The sequence below is a fragment of the Apus apus genome, chromosome 4 (genome assembly GCF_020740795.1).
Source record: "Apus apus isolate bApuApu2 chromosome 4, bApuApu2.pri.cur, whole genome shotgun sequence".
NCBI lineage: Eukaryota > Metazoa > Chordata > Aves > Apodiformes > Apodidae > Apus > Apus apus.
In genome coordinates this window covers 75,967,375-75,990,031 of record NC_067285.1, presented here as the reverse complement: position 1 = coordinate 75,990,031, position 22,657 = coordinate 75,967,375, and the positions used below count along the sequence as shown (strand labels likewise).

The 22,657-nt window shown below is 37.3% G+C and overlaps 1 protein-coding gene across 8 annotated transcripts in view; it reads right to left on the bottom strand.

Moving 5' to 3' along the window:
• Positions 1–22,657, bottom strand: part of PALLD (palladin, cytoskeletal associated protein) — a 201,728-nt gene that overhangs the window by 43,864 nt on the left and 135,207 nt on the right. The gene's annotated exons all lie outside the window — the stretch shown is intronic.

The following is a 22,657-nucleotide window of genomic DNA, read 5'->3' as shown; positions in this document are numbered from 1 at the left end:
CTAAAAAGTGCCTAAAAAGTGGCAGTTGTATCTGTGCCTGTTTTCCACTATTGTTTGATTATCTTTCAAAGGCATCATGGTAATTTCTTACTTAGGAAACCAACAGTAGTAATAGTGCCAGTTTTCAGTGAACCCAAGCAACTCTTTTAGTGACTGGAAACATTTTTCATCTCTCGATACCACTGCAGGGACATTTTTCAAAACATGCACCAGTGAGATAACACATTTAGCCTGACTACAGAAAGAGAGGAAATTGTGCTCTTTGTGCACATTCATTGTTTCCAAAAGTCATAAACACACAATACAGCTTTAGTAAAAAGGCTAAGCTTCATATCTCTTGTAGGGTTAGATCTTAATAATTAGTCTGGTAGTCAAAAATCTGCCTGGCTTGGTAATTCAATAGTGCTACATAACTAGTGCACACAGGTAACAAGTTTTACTGGTAAAGGAAGCAAAAAGTGTTATGTTATTAAGAGGTAAATTGTATTAAGGCATTAACAGCAACACAGGTTTCAACTTACAGCTGAATTTGCCCTAAGTGTAGGAAATACTGACTTGGAATGCAGGAATGAACTGGCCTGCAAATGAACAAATAGGTTTTCTGCCTCTGATTATGCTATAGCTTGTGGAAGCTTATATTTTGTGACTTATACCAATTCAAAGAAAGTATGGGAAAAAAATATTAAAGTTTGAAAAACTGTAGTAGCCTAAAACCAAAACTGAACAGAAGATGGACTGCCATGCCTCCACTTCTAGATGTAATATGATACATTTTCTCCATGCTGCCACTGACAGTCCACGCACAGGTTTGGTTTTGGTTTTTTTTTTTTGTTTTGTTTTGTTTTTTTTTAATTTAGTTTAAATGAAAAAAAGAGAGAAAAAGAAAAAGAAGCACAGGAAAGGAAATCAATGCATAAAACCTGGTATTTATATGAAATAAATACATACGTTTGAGATTCGCCTGCTACAACAATACGCCTTACTTTAGCTGTCAGCACCATCTTAGTACCATAAAGTTTTAGTACTATACCATTCTTGCTGAAGTCCATCTATACACATAAAGATAACCCCATCAACAACATGCACTAACTTTTATGGAAGGACAACAAACACCAGGAAGTAACAGCATCTGCTGAAGACAGTAATAATCTTCCCGCCTGGTTCTCAAGAGCATAGGAAAGTGAAAATAACTTGCTCTCAACTTTCATGACATTGATTAAACCAATGTAATCCTAACACAATTATATCTTGTGCTCAATCCATGTCACGCAACCTAGGTTGGCAACCTCAATGAAAGTTATGGCAGTGAAAAGAAAGATACTTAAAAGGACAAACAACCATGTAGACCCTCTGCACACAGAAGTTTTCTTCTAGGGTATCTGAAGTTACTGCCATTTTAGGGATTCATATAATCTAGAGACCTTAGGCAGATACACTGGGAGAATTTTTTCTCCCAGATGCCCTCTTAGACAGCCTTTTAAAAGCACTGGTGAAGCCCTTCTCATGCATTAAATGAAGAAACAACAGACTTTCACTGCTTCCCTGCTGTTGTTCTCTGGCACCTGCAACTGGGAACAAATAACTACACCCTCCATGGGACATAGCTGCTTGGCTCCCGCTGCAGTTAAGTTTGTTCAGGTATGGACAAACTGTTCCAGCTTTCTTCACCAAACAGGCTAGCTGGTAGACAATGCTCTGGTTAAGTGAAATATTCACTTTGTGGCAAAGAAACAGTATATAAAAAAACAGCTGAAGTGTCCTCAGTGTTTGCATGTGTTGCAGCATTGCACATAAATATTTCTGTATGAAGTTGGCAAATGCTCAATCAGTTCATGCTCAGCAGACTCATTTGTGGGCTACACTCCCCACAGAGCAGAATGAAAACTCCAACACCCACCAGTAAAACAGCAGCAACAGAATACCTTAGTAAAATGAAAACACTTGGCAGAGTGGCAGATGTGCCTTATGTCAGCTACTGCATTTAGAAGACTGAAAAGAACTCTTTGTAGACTTGGCTGTAACAGTAGACTTAACTTTATATGCTCGTGTAGACTGGTAACATCTTTTGGCTTTATCACATTTTTTTTTCTGTCAGCAACTTGCATTGATTCCAGTGATACCTGCCTGACATAGTTTTGTTCCTGATATAGAAGAGGTCACAATCTGTTAATATGTGGATCTCTATTCATCTTGCTGGACATATTCTGAAAAGTGTTTATATGGCACTGTCACTTCTTATCTAGCTAGACATGTACTTCAGACGTGCAAACTTTGGGGGTTTATTTTGTTTTTAAAAGGCATCTTCCCCAAAGTGTAAAAAAGACAAGAAAAATTATGACCCTCAAATCTAGGGGTGCTAGAGCACCCCTAGATATGCAGAGGTACTGCTTATTACAACTGCAGCATAAACATAATTATAATGACGACGTCTTAGGTAAATCCTAAGGTGTACTTGCAGCCTTACTCCACGACTGAATTCTATACCTTACAGTAGACTTTCCCCATTTTTTGTTATAAACCAAAAAAAGTGAATAACTATCAGCAGAATTACTGAGCAAAGGCAAAATCCACCCACAGTACACAGATATCACTGTAGTCAAAATACACTTTTAAATATTTAGAATATACTCTACTACTGAACAGACCTGACCAGAACTAGTCCCATTCTCTGTCATCACAAAAAAAACAACACATCCTGAAATGACATGCATTTGGAAACAGACACTCAACTTGAATGAGCTTCATGGGCTGGCAACACATGATTTTAAATAGTATTATTTCCCAGGCAAATAGATGTAGAGATTTTATAGTGAGAACGTAACTTTTTAAAAACTTTTTTTTAACTGCGAGCTAACTGTAGAGCGCATTGTTCTGAAAAACTTAAATGGAATACCTTACATATAACTGACAGAGTAAATAATTACTTCTGTACTTTGAGTGAAAATACATTCCATAAAGATTATTCACTTCAAATACTATTTATTTCTTAGTATATCAAGTAACCTTGGGTATAGGAGACTTGTACAGTAAGGACTTCTTCCCTGAATTAAGATGTGCCTTAAGTGATGTATAACGACAATAAAAAAGGAATAATACAGGTAAATTGTGTAATGATAGACACTTGTTATAGCCATACACTGTGGCAGTGATTATAAACGGCTGGTACCTTCTCTAAAACTATTTTGAATCTCGCTTAGTGCTCAGTGAAAGGAGTCTGCCTTCTTACCCAGAGAAAACAAGAGGAAGGACCAAGTTTCATTTTTTCCAAATAAAAGCAGTAACCAACCTGGTGACTGGCCAAAAACAAGGAACCACATGGACTGGCACTTCTCCTAAGAGGACAGTAAGGACACATCAGCATTTGTGCTCTAGCTTGGATCAGAAATGTGCTTTTTAAGTAAATCTCCTACTGCCCTCATTTGCTCATTCTCCAGTTTACATCCTAGAGAAGCTTCTCAAAAACATGAACGGGTTTTCTGTCAGGTGAAACAACTGCAACAACCTCCAGCCACTAATGGGCTTCAGTCCATAGGAACAGACTAGAGCTAGTGCAAGGCAAAAAACCAAAACCCACAAATTCAGTGGCTCTGAAACGTATCATGTAGATACCGTGCCCTCAGCATATTTTTTTCACTCTACAGAGCCACTCCTGTTTCTGTGTACTACTTGCTAATGTAAGCTATGCTTACAGAGATATATAAACTGGCATGAAATATCTAGCTATACCATACAATCTAGAAGGCTCCTTTCTTCTACCATGCAGTAAAAACCTACCAGAGAAAATAAAGCTCTCTTGTTCATCTTCAGTTTGATCACAGGTCAGTCTGTAAAACGCTAGTTACAAAGCAAAGTGTATTCCTCAAGATGCAAACCTGTTTTGTCTGACAGTTAAGAAGGAATAGTCTCTCTTTATGGACTCATTGTTTTGATGACTTATGCACCTTCCTAGCCTGGAACTGCACACTCTTGGAGAAATAATATTGGCCTAGAAAAAGCATTTGTCTGATTTGAGTGTCCCAAGTTATATTTCCCATATTTTTATTTATTAAGGTTAGATTCATGTTAAAATGAACATTCCAGAATAGATGACAAGAAAAGCGTTTATTTGTTCCTACAGTGAAAGCCAATTTAGTTTATCTTGACCAAAGACAGTTTATGTCTTGGCCTACTGAAAAAGGTTTTACATTGACTAGTTAGCAATGTGCTTAATATAACCTTAATATAGCTAAAGTACATTTGGAAACTACTGGTAAATCACTGTTGGTAAACTGGAAAAAAAAAAAAAAAAGAAACAAAACATGTGTTTTTTTTAATATTATTGTAAGTGCTAAACAGATTCTCAAGTCAACACTGCCTGTATGCAAAAATCTTTTCTTCAAGGATCAAGACCACTTGGACTGCAAGCTCTCCTTTACCTCACAAATATCAGATGATAGAATAAAGAAAATCTTATCTGCCTGTGGTTTAATAAACAACCTATAGCTTGTAGGTTACTTCAAAGACAGGGGGATTTTGACAATACCAAAGTTGGTAGCACTACAGTCAGCAGCAGTGTGGATCATATGGTTCTTCCTGTATGAATCATGAGATTCCACATGATCCACTGTTCCTCTCAGCAATACTCAGATCATGGTATAATGCTGATCTGTCTTCAGTGTTCCTTCTCACTGACCTCCCTTTCTCTAACTGCTGCTATCACCACCTCTTCACCGCCCCTGTGAGCTTCCAAAGTGTTAACTAGAGCGTAGGATAGCAAAATTGTAAATAATGTGATTTTTTAAAAAAGTGAATAATGGGAAAAGTGAATAATGACAGGATGAGAGGAAATGGCCTCCAGTTGCGCCAGGGGAGGTTTAGACTAGATATTAGAAAGAATTTCTTTACCAAAAGAGTGGTTGGACACCGGAACAGGCTGCCTGGGGAGGTGGGGGAGTCACCATCCCTGGAAGTGTTTAAAAGAAATAGAGATGTGGTGCTTAGGGACATGTTTTAAGCACTGAATGGGTAATTACATTATGGTTGGTGGATTTAGGTTATGGTTGGACTTGATGATCTTCAAGGTCTTTTCCAACCAGAATGATTCTGTTTCTGTGAAAATTAATTGCTTTACCTTCTACCTCACTTCATATGCTAGCTTCACTGGAAAGGATGTGTCACTCTTCAGAATAGAGTGACCTAAAATATCTTTGTCTACAAGTTTTCTACTGTAAACTAACCGAAGGAGGGCCCCGAGGATGATCCAAGGGCTGCATCACCTCTCCTATGAAGACAGGTTGAGAGAGCTGGGGTTGTTTGGCCTGGATAAGAGAAGGCTCCAGGGAGACTTGGAGCAGCTTTCCAGTACCTGAAGGAAAGCTGCAGGGGAGGGACTACAGGAAAGCTGGGAAGGGACTTTTTACAAGGGCTTGTAGTGATAGGACAAAAGGTAATGGATTAAAACTGGAAGAGGGGAGATTTAGGTTAGACATTATGAGGATATTCTTCAGTGTGAGGGTGTGGAAGCACTGGAACAGGTTTCCCAGGAAAGCTGTGGATGCCCTATCCCTGCAAGTTTTAAGGCCCGGTTGGATGGGAATTTGAGCTACTTTGTTCTAGTGGACAGTGCCCCTGCCCATGGCAGAGGGGGTTGGATCAAGCACTGGCTGGACAGTCAGGCCCAAAGAGTGGCGGTCAATGGAGTCAAACCCAGCTGGCAGCCAGTCACAAGTGGTGTTCCTCAGGGCTCAGTGTTGGGACTGTTTCTGTTTAACATCTTTATTGATGATCTTGATAAGGACATAGAGTGTATTATCAGTAAGTTTGCAGATGACACCAAGCTAGGCAGGAGTGTTGATCTGCATGAGGATAGGGAGGCTCTACAGAGAGACTTGGGCAGATTGGATCATTGGGCTACTGTCAGTGGTCTGGGCTTCAACAAGGCCAAGTGCTGGGTCCTGCACTTGGGCCACAACAACCCCAGGCAACGCTACAGGCCTGGGGAAGTGTGGCTGGAAAGTGTCTGGCAGAAAAGGACCTAGGGATTCTAACGGAAAAGCAGCTGAATATGAGCCAGCAGTGTGCCCAGGTGGCCAAGAAAGCCAGTGGCATCCTGGCTTGTATTAGAAATACTGTGACCAGCAGAAGTAGAGAGGTGATTGTCCCCCTGTACTCAGCTCTAGTGAGGCCACACCTGGAGTATTGTGTCCAGATTTGGGCACCTCAATTCAAGAGAGATAGAGGTGCTAGAGCAAGTACAGACGAGGGCAACAAAGCTGGTGAAGGGCCTAGAGAATCAATCTTAAGAAGAACACCTGAAGGAGCTGGGAATGTTTTGTTTGAGAAAGAGGAGGCTGAGGGGAGACCCCATCAGTCTCTACAACTACCTGAAAGGTCATTGTAGAGAGGTTGGTGCTGGTCTCTTCTCACAGGTAATTAGTGACAGAACAAGAGGAAAGGGCTTCAAGCTGCAACAGGGGAGGTTTAGACTGGACATTAGGAAAAAAATTTTCCACAGAGAGAGTGGTCAGACACTGGAATAGGCTGCCCAGGGAGGTGGTTGAATCACCATCCACACCTGGATGTGTTTAAGGGTCATTTGGATGTGGTGTGGGTAGATATGGTTTAAGGGAGAACTTTGTAGAGTAGGGATGATGGTTGGACTCGGTGATCCCAAGGATCTTTTCCAACCTGAATAATTCTACGATTCTATTTGAGGTCAGCCACTTGATTAGACAATGCAAAATCCGATTATTTTTTTTGCAGTGCAAAGAATTATTAAATGAAAGAAAAAAAGCTAGAGAAACCAGAGGATATTTTAAATTACTGTAGTTTTGGCACAAAAGACAAAATAAGGCAAAGACATTTCAGTTCTCTGACTAGTTGTGCCATATTTTAGGGAAAGAGGGCACCCAGATTTCCAGAAAGACTGAGCTTAGTATTTTTATTTAGAGGAAAGTCATTTCATCCACGTACAGTAATCCTTTTTCGCTTGCCAAGACTCTAACGAGTCCATGCACTTAGACTTACCACATTAATTACATTCTCACGCCCTAAAGGCAATGTTGTCTGAAGCTGTCCATTTTTTTTCATTTCATAAACCTTCAGAGACTGCAGTTTTCCAAATGGACTTCAAGAGTTCAATACTGAAGTTACTTTAAAAACAACTAATCCACCAGACCTTAGTTTTAAAAATGGGGAAATAAACTTCACTAAGAAGAATTCATAGCACATAATTCTTGCTGTACACTATCCAGGCAATACTTCACAGATTAGTTATGTCTGATCTTCTACACTAGGGAGAACTTTTGTCCACAAAAGCCTAGTACTAGAAATGGCATCTCATGATCCAAGGTTTTTTTTGTTTTGTTTAAATATGTCTTATGTTTAAAATCTGTTATTTGAAATTAAGAGGAATCTGTAAGGCTAAAGGCCCAGCTTGATTAACATACTTCATAATTGCAGGAAATGCTTTTCAACCCTTAGTTGACTCAAAATTTTTTCTCATGATTTTTTAGCAGCATGATCTACTTCCCTAATGAATCATTCAGATTGAATGAGAAAAGATCTGTATACTTGGAAATAGCAACAGAATCTCACAATAATTTTGAAATCCTCTATATATTAAATAGCTTTATCTTTTCAAAACAAGCTCCAGATGTGTAAAACAATGACACTTGATTTGTAATAGGTCTAAAAGATCATTTGCCTTTTTATTCTTGCACTTCAGTTTGCTGTCATGTTGCTCCAATTCTCTAGTCAAAAGGAGACACACAGGGAAGTGTTCTCATCATCTCATCTTTGGCATCTCACTTACATGAGTAGTAGTACAGCCTCCCAGATCTAGCAAAACCTCCAGAGTGCAGTTCAGAGTGTGTAAATTAGATGTTAAATATCAGAATGTATGAAGACCCTCTTAAAAAAGCATATTTAGAAGTCAACCCAATAAATCAAACACTTTGAAATGAGGACATACAATTCAGATTTGAGCAGAAAACACATAAAACATCCAACACATCCTCAGTAATGCAGACAAAACCAGCACTACTCAAAACTTTCCCCTGTCCACAACTTAGTAGCTCATAAGTCAACTGCAGATCTTACAATACATCACACTATTTCACACTCACACTGGACTTAACATTTAACTTATTAAAGTACCAGCATTTTTTTTTCATATAGATTATGTAGTTAACGAGTGTGACAGCTCTTACTTTTCCTCAACTAACAAATGTACTCGGCTACTCTTGATAAGGAATATTCTTTTAGGTGGAGTTAATATCAGTCCAAAGTTCCAACACTACCACACCCAGCTAGGGTCACAATGTAGGAGTAAAATTAATAGAAAAGGTCAAATTATTCAATGACATTATGGAGTAACATTGTTAAAGTCAGGAAGAAATCTTGTGATTATTTATCAACACCATCAGCTGTAGAACAAAGAGCTGAACACAAACCAAGCAAAAAAAAAATTACTCATTAAAAAGGAGACTTGTTTATTCATTTAAAAGGCAGTCCTAAAGGAAAGTCAGAGAAGAAAATCAACAAAAGATATGCCAGACTGATTTTAAACATCACCAAAAAAGCACAGTATCACACTGTACTCTGTATGAAGTTTACTGCAAATATTTCAGACCTGAAGACCAGACCGGAATGTGTTTGGCAGGATTGGTTTTAGTCACATAGGTTAAATGTGAAGACATCTGCATTGCTAAGGCTAAAAAGACTCAGATCAATGTAAATAACTTCCTTGTATTTTGTGTTCTTTAAACAATCAGCAAAATACTTCAATTAAAATGTATTTCTGTATTAAAAAGTATTGTTTAACGTATGTTGCAAGCAAAAATGCTAAAAGATACCCTAAAGTCTTTCTATGCACCAGGAGCCAATCTGGTATTTACTTTTCCCAAGTTCAACATGTTTTATTTCAGTAAGATGCACCCAAATCTTTTTATAATTATTTCCATTGCATATAAACATAATCTTCTGGTATTAGTAAATTAGCTTGGCTAAATATAGCATGGAGCACTCATGTTTTATGGGGCATTTTCTTTGGTATGCAGCTAATATAAATAAAATGAGCAAAGAGAAGCTGGCAGTGTTCCACTGACATTACATCACTTTTCCTTAATAGGAAACCTCTCTGCAACTTAACGTCTTGCTTTAAACACTCAGAAGTGTCCACAAAGTCTTCAGTGAAGATTATCATATAAGGCCAGTAGGTAGCTGCAAAGGACTAGAACACAGAGCTGGAGCTCCCAGTACAACATTGAAAAGAGAACTTCTAATGAAAACCACCTTTAAATTGCCACCAATTGCAGATCAAGAGAATTGCATAATCTCTAATAAAAGATAAGTGTAAGGTGTACATAATACCAGTAAAAAGAAAGGGATGAAGTTAAAATTCCTATGACTTGACTTCTGTAGACTCAGCATTTCCTCTAGAAACCTTAGAAAATTACAAGCTAAAAAGAGAGGCCTAATCCACAGGTACAAAGCTGGAGAGGGACAAGCATCTACCATGTATTTATTTGCTGATTACTCTTTGTGATCATGAAAAAGGACAAGCCCTCTATTTTGTGGTACCATCGGCACCATCCTTCATCTCTACTATGATGTTACCTTGAAGAAATTGGTTAATCACTGTAAAATATTACATGACATTAGTTTTTAAGAGCCAGGTGTTACCACCCATATGTATGTTGAGCTTTTCACCACAAATAATAGGACACTATGACTGTACGCAGTAAAAATGAATTAATTGTGGAGCAAAACCCCGTGGACCTATAAGGTTTTCTGAGAAAAAGATAGTCCTTGCACTCACGTTTTTGCATCTGCTGCTGAAATTGCTTTTTATCACTCAGCATATGACACAAACAATAAAGTCTAGCATGCAACACAGTACATGAACAATAAAAGCGTCCAAAGAAATTTATGTTTATGCTGTAATTAATGTAAACATAAACTCCAGTTATTGAATTTCTAATGCACAATTGCTGAGCACTAATCCAACTCCTGCTTCAAGCCTGCACACAGTATTTGCTGGCATGGAATTTTATTGAGAGCATAATTTATTTAGGCACTGTCACACACACACAAATAAAAATGTATTTGCCACAGTACAAAAAGTCAGAGTAGGTCACTTTGTCCTCTGCTTTTTCCAATAAAGTTTGAGAGGAGTTCCCTGAGTGGCTCCTACTGTTTTTAGTTGCAGCTGTGCAACATACAGTCTTTGTTACTTAACAGTAAATGTTGCCATGTTTATATCAGTGAGTCTAAGAAAAGCAAATGCTAATCAAGCAAAGGTATGAAGCAAATCAATGTAAAATGGAGTACACTGAATACTACTGCAAATGCTTTCATTTAGGAATCTCGTGGTCTTAGGATACCATGGATTCTCTGTCCCCCTTACTCAGTAAGACATTCCCAAATACTTCTGTGTGCCCTTCCCTGCTCTTTCGCATCCAGTTTTGATGGCACAACAATTTAGAACCCTTGCAGCAGAACGGGCAAGTGAGTTAAAAGTTGAATGTAACCCTAGAATTTGCATGGATTAGTGGTTCTGGTTGTTGGTTGGGGGATTTTTGTGATTTTGTTTTAAGCTTTGGGGTGTTCTTTGTTTTGTTTTAAACTTGGATCTGTTCACAGCTTTCATTTAAAGAGCAGCCGTCCAAAGGGTTCTGCAAGTGCCACAGAAAAGTAGTGCTTGTCCAGGAACAAGCATCTGAAATCTGGACCTCCCTCAGCTTGCACTGCCAGCGAGGAAGCCCCTTCCAAGGTAGGGTTTGTGAATTCACACCTTTAGTTTGTAATCATGAAGGTTAAGAAAGAACTTCTATATCCACTTTAGTTCTGAATGGCAGCATTCAAACAATGTCTTTATGTTCTAATTCACACATTAACTCAACTGCTCTAAAATTAATTATGTCTATAATGGAGTAAAGCCAAAGTTTAGGCTATAGCAAAGAAAACTGATTTTAAGCTAGTTAGTGTGCCCCATGAATAACTGGAGTAAATTTCACCTCCATTGCTGGAACTATCTAAAGATTTCAAATACAAGGGTATCTGTGCAACAACACACTCTCTCCAGGTACACAGTACAGGCCTTCAGTTCACTAAAAATGCAGACATGTAGCTAAGAGTTGACTGCCTGAATGACAAAGGTATAAGTACCAATACAATTCACTTGACAAGTTTTATCTTCGGGTACTTTTGTCGATCCATGAATTGGCTATTTACTAAATAATTATGTTTTCTTTATTCTAAAACTATATGCAGAATTATCATCCTCATTTTCTAAAACATCACTTTAGCAGTGATTTCAATTATTGCCTACTGTTCAGAAAAGGTCAGGGAAAGCAGAGGAATTCAGTTAAGACTCAAACCACAGTTTTAACTAGTATGGCATTTTTATTTATCTAACATTAACCAAATATTAGTTACGATAAAACTTATCAACATCTACTAACTGGATGACAACAGCTCCAGCTAAATAAGTTATAATTTGCCATTAAGTTTCAACTGTTGTACTGTGTTGCATTGTCATTTTGGAAACAGAGAAAACATCTGCTAAAATGAGCTGTAACGGAAAAAATTCAACTGTGAGTCTCTCTTGCTCATCCATCCTAGCACTATTATTATGCAAGTTAGCCTACTATATATAGCAGCCACAAGAGGAACTGATGCTAGCTGGGCATGTACATGTTGAGTCTATCATCTTTTTGTTTTATGACAGGAAAAACAAGCTGCAACAACTTTCCAAATTTGTGTAAATTAATTCTGGAATTCAAACCATTAGGTAATTTGTTCAGGCACACAGACGTTCCACTGAAACTAATGGGACCAATGGTAATTAGTAGCTCTGAAAATCAGGCAACTTTTATACTAATTTAACTTCATTCAACTAAATTTGAAAATTTACATTTAAAATTTCCTCATGTATGACACTAATTTGTTTCAAATTTTAGTTTGTGCTTTAAGAGTAACTTTTTAAAAGGTGAGTTAAGTATCTCAGTAATTTTCCTTTATTTAAATGCCACAGAGATTCTTGGAGATGCAAAGGTTTCATCCAGGCCCCTAGTTAAGTCCAATCAGTAGAGACAGAAACAGAAAACATCTGATTAGCATTTGATAGTATAATTGAAGTGAGTCAATCTCCACTCTTCCCAGAAAACTTGTCATGAAGTCTAAATAGACTCTTTCATCTCAGCCTTTATTAGCATATTTAAGCAGCGAAAATACAGAAAATTCTCTTTCATGCCTGGGAGATGTCTCCATAAACAGAGGAGTGTGGGAAATTTTTTCTGGATGCTAACAGTGTCCCTGGTGTTACACTGGTCCTTCCCAAGTTTTAATTAAATATTCAGAGCACAAGGAACACTTATCATGGCACACAAACCCAGGTAATTTAAATAACAGTGACTAATAACATCAGCTGCTTCAAAAACTAGAATAGAAAAACCTTCCTATTAAGGGACATAGCAGAATTTCTCAGGAAAACTTCTTTTGCTAAATGAAAATGGAAAAGGCAATAATATACAACTTGCAAAGATCCATGTATGTGTATAATAGTTCCAATTTCAGGTACTATTAACATATTTTAGCATCTTTTATGGTGTACACTGTTTAAACTTGCTTTGTTACTGCTATTTAATGATTTGACTGCCTGAGCTACAGGAAAGCCACAAAGATACCAAGTCTTCCCAGTATAGACAACTTTAGAAAAAAAACAGTAATTTTAAATTAAAATATGAATTCTGTATTGCAGAACTAGCATAAAAAAAACGCAAACCAAAATAAATTAAGTCTTGAGAAAGCTCAGACCAATGAAGCCTCACTTAGTTAACTGTGGCTTATTAACCACTTCTACTAATTTTCAGCACTATTTTATCCTACAGTATTACAGCTTAGACATGTTGCTTTTTCCTGTTTTGCGCTAGCAAACTAGACATGAAAAAAAATCAATTGGACTAGTCCACAGGCAGAATTATACCAGAATAGATACTCCTACCACAACAGATACTCCAAACTACTTACACGTACACACTTATTTTGGAACAGAAATATCCAAGTTTAGAGCTAATGACATGTAACTAAATTAAATTAAACTTGACACTTTTCTAGAGACAACTTTTATAACTTTCTGTTATTCCGAGCCTGACTTGACATGGCCTAAACATGATGTCCAATGCTCATTTCCAATTGCTCATCCTTCAGTTTTTAGGCCAGTGTATAAAATTCATCAGCAAAAGTAAATGTGATCCCAATTTTATTGGCAAATGAAAAAATCTTAATATGTCACAGATAAATCTCAGGAGTTAGCACCTCAAAGAGAATTTTATTAGAAAGGCAGTTACTAAAAAACTAAGTATCTCAGCAAAACTATTGTCTAAAAAAAGGCACTGAAATGGTTTCATTAAAGCAAAAGCATGATAGTTTAGTTTACACACATGCCCTTGTCCCTACAATATGTCAATCTGCACATCAATGGACAGTATTCATGAGACAAAAATCTGAATAATGCAAGACCTGGTAACAGATACCAAGAATGTTAGGCACCATCAGCAACTTACAGGACAAGAAATTAATTTAGACCTAGATGTATACATGCAAGAGCATCCACAAAAACTCTGAAACACTGAACTGCTGCTCAGACCAATTAGGGAAATAAATGTCCTACATCTTCTGAAAAGCCCCTTCACCACCTGTTTCCTGTCCTTTATGCAGCATGCTGCAGTTACCTCTACCAACTACAAAACACATATGAAAGCTTCCATTATTCTATAAATTTCACCAGTGGCCAGGGGTTTTAGCAAACCCTAACTTTCCTAAGGTCAATTAACTGAGATACTAATTATATTGGTAGCTTCCTTCCTTTTTAAGTAATTCTTGTGAAATACATTTTCAATTTAATTCAAAACAGTGGACAACCTGTAACAAAACTCTTGAGGAATCCTAAGTAATTAAATAGAGGAAGCACTTGAGAATAATCTCAACAACAAAGATTAAAGTCTGTAACTCAGGAAGCTTGACAGCAGATTTCTGTGATTCTTCCTCTATCACAAAGACCATCACTGATGACAGAGACAATTTCTCTAACTCAAAAGCACATTAAGTATTATTTAATTATGGCTTTATGAAGCCAATTTTTAAAACAGTTTCATCAATTAAAAAAGTACTATTCACATGCCTTACAAGTGTCTCCCAAACATCCCAGTTTCACTCTAATTAGTCAATGCGCTGTTACTGTGCCTAACCAGCTTTTCTCTGCCAGTATTGGAAATTCTGGCATACATACTCAACCTTTTTGGAAAAAGGGAGGATACTTAGCAAAAATATTAGGCATCCCAGAGCTTTGTATGTTTATACAAATTCACTCAGCCTTCCCAGACTGTCATCTACTCCAGATCAGCTTCCGGCCTATATGCATTCCAATTCTATTCTGCCCTGCTCTTTATCAATGAACATGTTACTTCAAATATTAGCATTGCAAACAGTTCCTCTAATTCACTACTCATAGAAGAATTCAATTAGTAAACAGGGCCTGTCTTTTTCATCTGCAGGCATTAATGCTTAAAGTACAAACATCTATCTTCTCAATCCAAAAAAGGACATAACGTGAGCACTGTGTTTTAGTTGCAAACCAATGATTAGCCTCAGAGAAACATGGAGCTCTTTTGTAGTTCATTATAATTAACTGTCCTCAGGTCACTCCCTTTTCTAGTTAAAATCACCAAAGCAGCCACCAAAAAAGTCAGAAGTTGGTACAGAAACGTAAACTTTACAAAGTTGCAGAAGTACTACAAAACAGTCCTCAAAGAGTGTTCAAGTGAGGATGATGAAGTAGCCTTGCCTGGCACTTTGTAGGAGAAGCAGACTGCAGTCAGAAGAGGATGAAACTAGTATTTTATTGCCTTTTAGTAAAACAACATGTTAAATCTAGCATTAAAAATATCAGTACCTTTTCTGAACTGAACACAAAGAGCCATGGCCATAGATAACAATCAGATCCCTTTAAGAAGTGTAAGAATGGCTTGCTTTACCTCAAGACATACATGACAAAAGATCCTGAAACTAATTTATAATTACAACATTAGCATTCCCATGTTTATGCCCTGATTTATTACTGCAGCCTGTAACAAACAGAACATCCATTACCTGTCTGTGTGGTTCTGGGGTCTGAATTTCTTGATACTTCCCTGAACCTGCAGAGTCACTGTGATCATTTTTTGTGATCATTTGTTTGTGATAAAGAAACTTTGAGTGAGGCCTCATATATCAGCTAGGTGTCTTGAAGCTCAAAAAGACAATTGCAAAATGCAGCTCCTTAAAAATGACAGCTCACTCTCCAGAAAGCATTGCTTCCCTCCCCAGAAGATTCCTCAGGAGCTGAAATTGGGTCCTTGATCTTGGCTGAACTAGTGACGCATGTGGTCAGTGCAGAGTTTCCCCACCCCAGGAATGGATCCACCATACGCTGCTCCGTGCGCCACATGACATGCCTTTGACATCAAGACTAGATTACTGCAGTATGTCCCAGCTAGCGCTGCAGAGAAGGCTGATGTGTTGCTTGCTGCTGGTTGCTGACAGCAGCCATACAATTGGTGGGGGAGCAAGGGAAACCTGGCCAAGAGATACTGATTTCTGAGTTTTCTAATAATTTTCTGGGTATTTGAGTCAGATAAAGGCCATTATTCACATTAATTGGCCTTTTCATTAGCATGACCATTACATTTTGAAGGGATGGGGACACAGGAACCTAGAGATTTGGAATCAGTAATTTTTATTTCTAAAATCTCAGAAACACTTAAAGACACTTTGTTTTATGGGCCACAGGCAACCAGAGAACTAACCTCAGGGTCAGCAGCTAAAAGTTCATTCTTTGTTTGAGAAAATGTTAACATATCACCTTGAGTTTATGTTAATAGACACTCCTTTTTTTTTTTCCTCTCCATGTATGTGGACAAATCCATATGCAATACTCACTCCTCTAATTCAGCTGTATTTATATGAAAGCAGCTTCTGATCTTGGCTTTTTTAATCCCTGAAAGCTCTGTGTTCTATGAGCACAAATGTTCCTGACATACAACTGATACTACAACCTTTTTTCTGTGTTTTTTTTTGTTTTGTTGTTGTGTTTTTGTTTTGTTTTGTTTTTTTGTAAAAGAAAATATTTAGAGGGTATTTTAAAACAAAGCAGGAAATGGAAGCAAACATTTTTCAGAAATTCCCGATGAACAACTTAAGAAAAAGTTAAATGGTTAATCACCTCAAATCTCTAGCAGAAACTCCAAAAGCCACTAAAGATAAAAGAATGTAAACCACATGTAACATCCTAGACATTCATAAGACAACATAATGTACTTTCAATATAGTTTGAACTTACATGGTTTCATTTTATAAATCAGATTTCATATGTCTGCAGAAACTGACAGAAGAGGTGTCTCTTTTTTACATTACATACACATCTCCAAATTTTTGAAATATTAAAAAAAAAAAAGAATATTCATAGGAATCAAGACCTTCTCCTTTAACATAGCCAAGTATTGTGGCGAACTGTTTACTGCCTAAAAAAATAGGCTACAAAGGTATATGTGAAAGAATAAATGTAATTTGGTGAGGACAGCGAACTTCAGCCTGTGAGATTTATCAAAGATGTGTGAAAATTATCAGGTGTCTTTAGAAACAGAAAAGCAATAGAATCAGATGAGGAAACATGTCTGCTGTGGAAAAGAAAACAGAAGTATCTGACTCCTCACTGAAAAGAATCTGCGGTTTATAGAGCAAAATACAGTCTAGTGGCTTGTCAGTTGAGTAATACTGATGAAGACTTCTGAAACCTAGGTACTATTTCCATTTAAATGTCTGAAAGCCTTGCATCAACACCTCTGTCAGTGTGGATATCAATACTGACTCAAATTTTATTATTATTTTTTTTACCTAATTCTGGTTTTGGGCACCTCAGTTTTGCACAAAGTAAATGGCATCATCTTGCAACAGGCTCACCATCAGAAACACAATACTAAGTAACTCATGCTTTCATGTAATGCCCTCAAAGTTTTGATAGGAAGCAGATGACACACGAATAGAGAATGCATGAAAATACCTCATCCACAAAGTATTATTACCACCCATGGGCTTTTCAAGGTCTCACTCGTACTAAAAAAATGTATTAGATCTTTGGCCACCACCAAATACACTCATAAATCAGGGTGCCCTCCTGAAACCTTCAAACACTGAAAAGAAAGGCTTTATATTTCTGAGCCAAAGTACAGTGAGGTGGGCTGGAAGAAATACAGCACCACTGGGTTTCTGCACAAGGAAACTCTCCTTTCATTTGTGCAAAACCTTCTATGTTGCCTTGGTGAACATGCTCCACTAGCCAAAATTGGCTGTTGAAATTGTTTTGCACTTTAATAGCTACTTTAAACAAATCATCCCCATGAGTCAGATACAGATTTTTACTCCTCCTCTGTATGGACACAAACACATATATATATTGCATGCCATCACATACCATTGCATACCATCACATACCATTGCATGTATAAGCAGACAGAAACAGACTTGCATTACCTTATCTCATTAAAAAAAAAAAATTTGTATTATCTGTTCTTTGAAGTCAGAAACATAAATTCTACACACATCTGCATGTACATACTCATATGGTCTTTGAAACAGGACTACGGGAAATAATTCTGTTTCTAGTGACTACTTTGATACCGTGAATCAGCCTATTCAGAAGAATAAATTCAGCCATGGAGTAAATATGTAAAAACACAACAGAATCCAACTACAGGAATAACATAATGATCCTTTTTAAGGATGAGTCTTCCAAGTTGTGAGTAAGGTGCAAAAATGGGTAGGAGCAAACCCAGCTTAAAGCTTGGCCTAAAACCAGCAGGTTGGCTCTCCAGAGAAAAGTTGTTGTAACACAAGCAGGTCTTGATTTCAACCAGATTTCTCTTTTCAGTGTGGCTGGAGAACTGAGGTCATACTTCTTAAATTATTCTGTAGCAGAAGCAGCACCATACTCTTTCTATTCTCTGGACCACAGACAGGAGTTCCTAATGAAGTTTCTCCAGCTCAAAAGATACTGCCTTCCTGCATTTCTTACTCTCTGAAGCAGGTTCTTCTCTATCATAGGAGAGGAATTCTTTTAAAATTGCAATTTAAAAATTCAATCTAGCTGACTGAATCTCCATCTAAATTCCATGGGTTTAAAGCAAGGTTCAGCAATTTTCTTTTAAGTGCAAACATTAAAACAATCCCATCCAAGATCATAAAAGCAATAAGTTTAAATACTGATGTTGTAAACTTAATTCCCCATGTTTTCCCATTATTTACATGCACACCTCAGGTACTGTGTGGCCTTAATGGCTACAGTAGCACACAAGATAAGAATACCAGTCTTCACTGTGAATTTGGTGGGGTAGTTGGCTGGCATAAATGTTAGCTTTACTAAACCAGATTTTTGTGTGTTAATCTATTTTTACATCTCAGCCTGGAATAAAAAAATGTAACCATGTTGCCAATGAAAACCAAAAAATCTTTTCCTGTACATTTCTGCTGTCTGACACATCATGTCTACAAGTAACCGTTTTTCTCTAGAAAGCCTTCACTTTACACAAATCCCAAAGGACAAGCGAGATATGTGCCATCTTAGGAACATTTACAGAAACTTGGGATACTGTGGCAGTACAGTATAGCAGCTCCTGATGCACAGCTCTAACTCTTAAACTAAATAACCCACATTTTTAAGGCTGAAGTATGAACACAAGATCACTTTGCTGCTTTCTGTGTGAAATATTCTACAGTGAACTGTGTTATAAGACTGGTTTCTTCAAAACGAAGAATCAGAATCGTTCCTTTCTTCTCCTGTGTTTTAGACCAATACACACAATAGAGACCATCTTCTGAAACTGGTAACATTTCAAAGTGGTATTGCAAGAAGAGTATGTTTTGGTGACATGAAGGAATAAAATTTCCCAGTCTTAAAGAAAGGCCTGGGAAGGAATGGAATGAATTCTACTTACCTACTACCAAAGGATGGTTTTAAATAATCAAAATTAATCCAAGATTTCTTGTTCAAATAATATCTGGAGATACACGCACACTGTGCAAACTAGGGAAAGTAGCTTCAGCTGTTTCGTGGCTCATAACACGCAGGTGCACTAGGCAGAAAAAGGCCCAGCAATAAATTGAGCCCATATTATTTATTTATTTATCTAAAAAGAAATGCCATTTATCTTAAACTCCTTCCCTTTGTGGAAAAGTGCTGGGGAGTGCCATACACAATACACTAATTACAATCACCTTCTGCTTCAATAAAGGAAATACAGACTTCCTGCCTTGGCAAGGGCTAGAATGTCTTAAGCAGGTGGGAGAAGGACCATGTTAAGTGTCTAGACAGCAATGTGCAGGAAAAATATTTCCTAAGTTTGTGCGCTAATCCAGAAAGCACATTTCACGTATGTGGAAATAACTGCCTTAATTATTGGTCTCCTACTATAATTATGACAGCATAGTAGGCATTATTTTTTTTAAATTATATGAAAACCACATTCAATGAGCTGTAAAACTCTGACACTCATGGTAACACAAGACTCCTCAGTTTCTACAGAATCACCAAGGCTGGAAAAGACCTTTAAGATCATCAAGTCCAGCCTATGACCTAACACCATCACATAAGAGGTTAAAATGAGTCTTCTGGGCATACTTTAACTTGGTTAGTAAGTACTCTATGTATTCTTCCCAGTTCTTCCAAATGGATGTATTATCACTATGAAATCATTGCTTAGTATTGCTATTACTGAGTGGGAGCTTCACTCCAAAGGGAAATTTATTACTTAATCTAGCACTTGAAATGCTCTCTGGTAAGAAAATGGGAATATTTCCAAGATGAAAGATGATTCTTTAATAAAATATTCCTTAGGCATATTTTGATTAAATAACATTCCCAGCATGAAATAATTCAATTAATTAATATGTTCTACATAGCCCTGAAATTTTACCAGGAAAATAAAATCTTAGGGCACCAACACTTCTCAGGTCACTAAAGGTCCAGTAGGTCCCCAAAAACTTTAAGATTCCTTTATGGGAGAGTAAACAGCAAATTATAAAACATATGACAATAACAGAGAACACTTGATATGAAAATTACATAACTAATAGGGCATATGCTTATTTTAAACAGCTTTTAAAAAATCGAAGTTCTTTATCTTCATGTCTTTCGGCTTTAGTGCTTACCACTATTCATAATCTACAGGAAATGATGCTATACACACAGATAAAACCTACACACATGACATCACACTAACTGATGCTCTACTCTGCTCCCAGGCACATGGGTCCCCATTAATGCTGACATGAGTAAAATCACAAAGCAGCTACTTTAAGCAGAGCTAGTTGAGAAATTAATTTGTTCTTTGAAGAATATGATAATTTGTCGTCAAATACATCATTTTACAAGTAGATCAGTTTACTTTGCCCAGCTGAGAACCAGGTAAACTTATATAAGCCCAATCTCTCACGGATCATTTTCAAGCAGACCAATAGAAAGAAATTCTGTACAGGAGGGAAAGAAGGAAGTCTCCATGTAAGTGGGGTGCCCAGAATCCCACAAGTCACTACCAGCCAGACTGTTCCCTTTGACTTCCAATACCCAAAACCCAACAGCTGAACATTACTCATCAGATTTACCACCGTGTCCTTGCAGAAATGGAGGCATGCTGTTCTAACATAGCTAACATAGCTATTACGAATGGCCGTTGCAGTCATACAGACCACAAAGTGGATGACAAAACTGCAATCCCATTCCTGTTTGTGGAGAGGTTAGGTTATCATGCTCTCCATAACTTTTGTATAAGCTCAAAAAATTGTTCTGTGCAGAGCAGAGAATAGCAAGTTGCTTTCTGTTGCTTGGAAACATAGATCTCAATAATTACTTTATAATAATTGTAATTGTACGAAAACAGTAATTACTGTAAAACAACACTTTGAAAAGTTTTCTATGTTGCAATCATCACACAGCCTCTGCAAAGAGAAAGCAAGTAATCTCAGGCTATTCAAGAATTATAGGCCTACAATAATAGGTGCATGAGTGTCCAGCAACATGAGCTTGGCCAGGACAAAATATATAACTCTCCTGCTCCTAGCAAGAAAAAGAAAAAGAAAAAGAGAAGAACAATTTGAAAATAATAGACTAGGACTTCATTAAGCATGAGACATTAAAACATCATTTTACAGCAGTACTTGTTAATGTAAGCCTGAAACATCAGGCTGCTTACTGTTACTTAAAAATCAGAATTTAAATTTTCAGAACAGTTTTTCACTGACAAAAAAAATAATTTGCTTGGCTAGCATAAAATCTAAAAGAAAAGCTATGTGACATATATCTGCCAACTGCTATCAATGTTTAGCATACATCCACCTTTCAGATTTTAGGAAAGCTTGTGTGGCAGATTGCAGTGCATGGTAACTTGGTAAATTCTGACTTTGAGATAGTAGAAAACTGATAAACACAAAGATGAAAGAAATGTTTTTATCCCAATGAGATACTCTTAATTCTAACAAAATACTACCTGCATATTGCTAACAGTTTCAAAAGTTTTAAGAACATCTGTATACTTCCTACTCATTCTTCCCCATTTCTTTTATTGAATCTCATTCCTTTGCCCCCACATTTTCCCCACACAGTTTCTCCTCCTGTCCAGGAAAATTAGTACCAGAATATTATTTCACAGATAGCCAGTTCCTTCAGGTTTTGTTCCCCATTCAAAAGCAGAATGCAGCAGAATTCCTCTCAGAATTCTCACAAGTATTTGCCCCCTTTTTCACAGTGAAGTGGTATAGATACAATCAAAGCATGGCTGAGAGCCATTTAACTTTTTGTGTGTTTTTTCTAACCTCTTATCAGTTCTGTATCTTAATCCTTCTATGTCTGGTATGTATTGTGAATCACAGACCAGCTCTGGATGCCTGGGAATGGTTGGGCTTCATTAAGAACATCATCATTAATTTTTCCCACCCCAGAACTCCAATGTATTTCAACGCTAACAGACTTGAGACTTGTGAGTGGACATAAAACTTTCCGTACAATATGTAACACAATTTATGGAGTTAATTTCAGAAATATAAGGTTTGGTCTCAGGAATCATGGTTTCAGGCAAATACAGCCACAGAATACTGTGGAAAAACAGCTCCTTGACCTCAAAGCCTAATGAAACATTGAATGTGTCCGCTCCTATTTTTAGATGTATGCTCTGCAGTGCCATATTCCTTAATATAAGGCTGACCCAAATGTTCCAACAGCAGACGTTGGTTTCTCTTTGATAGCCAATGCATATCTCTGCTTTCCAAGTTTCTGTAAACACATCATTATAAGGAAGGCCAGTCTTACTTTTCCCAGCCTTCTTTCTAATTACGCGCCTGCTGCCAGGAAACTTTCTCTTTTTTTTTCCTTCCTTCTTCTTCTACTAAAATTTAAACAAACGTCTGCTACAGACTTGGAAAAGAAGAACAAAAAAATATCTCCAAAGCCTTTAGTGTTATAAGTTTCAAAGTTACTAAGTAACACCAAATTCCTTTCAACACGCAATGATAAACATTCGACAAAAAAGTTAGGTACAAGAGTACATCACTGCTAGATCACCAAATATGTCTTCCCTACAGACTAATGAAT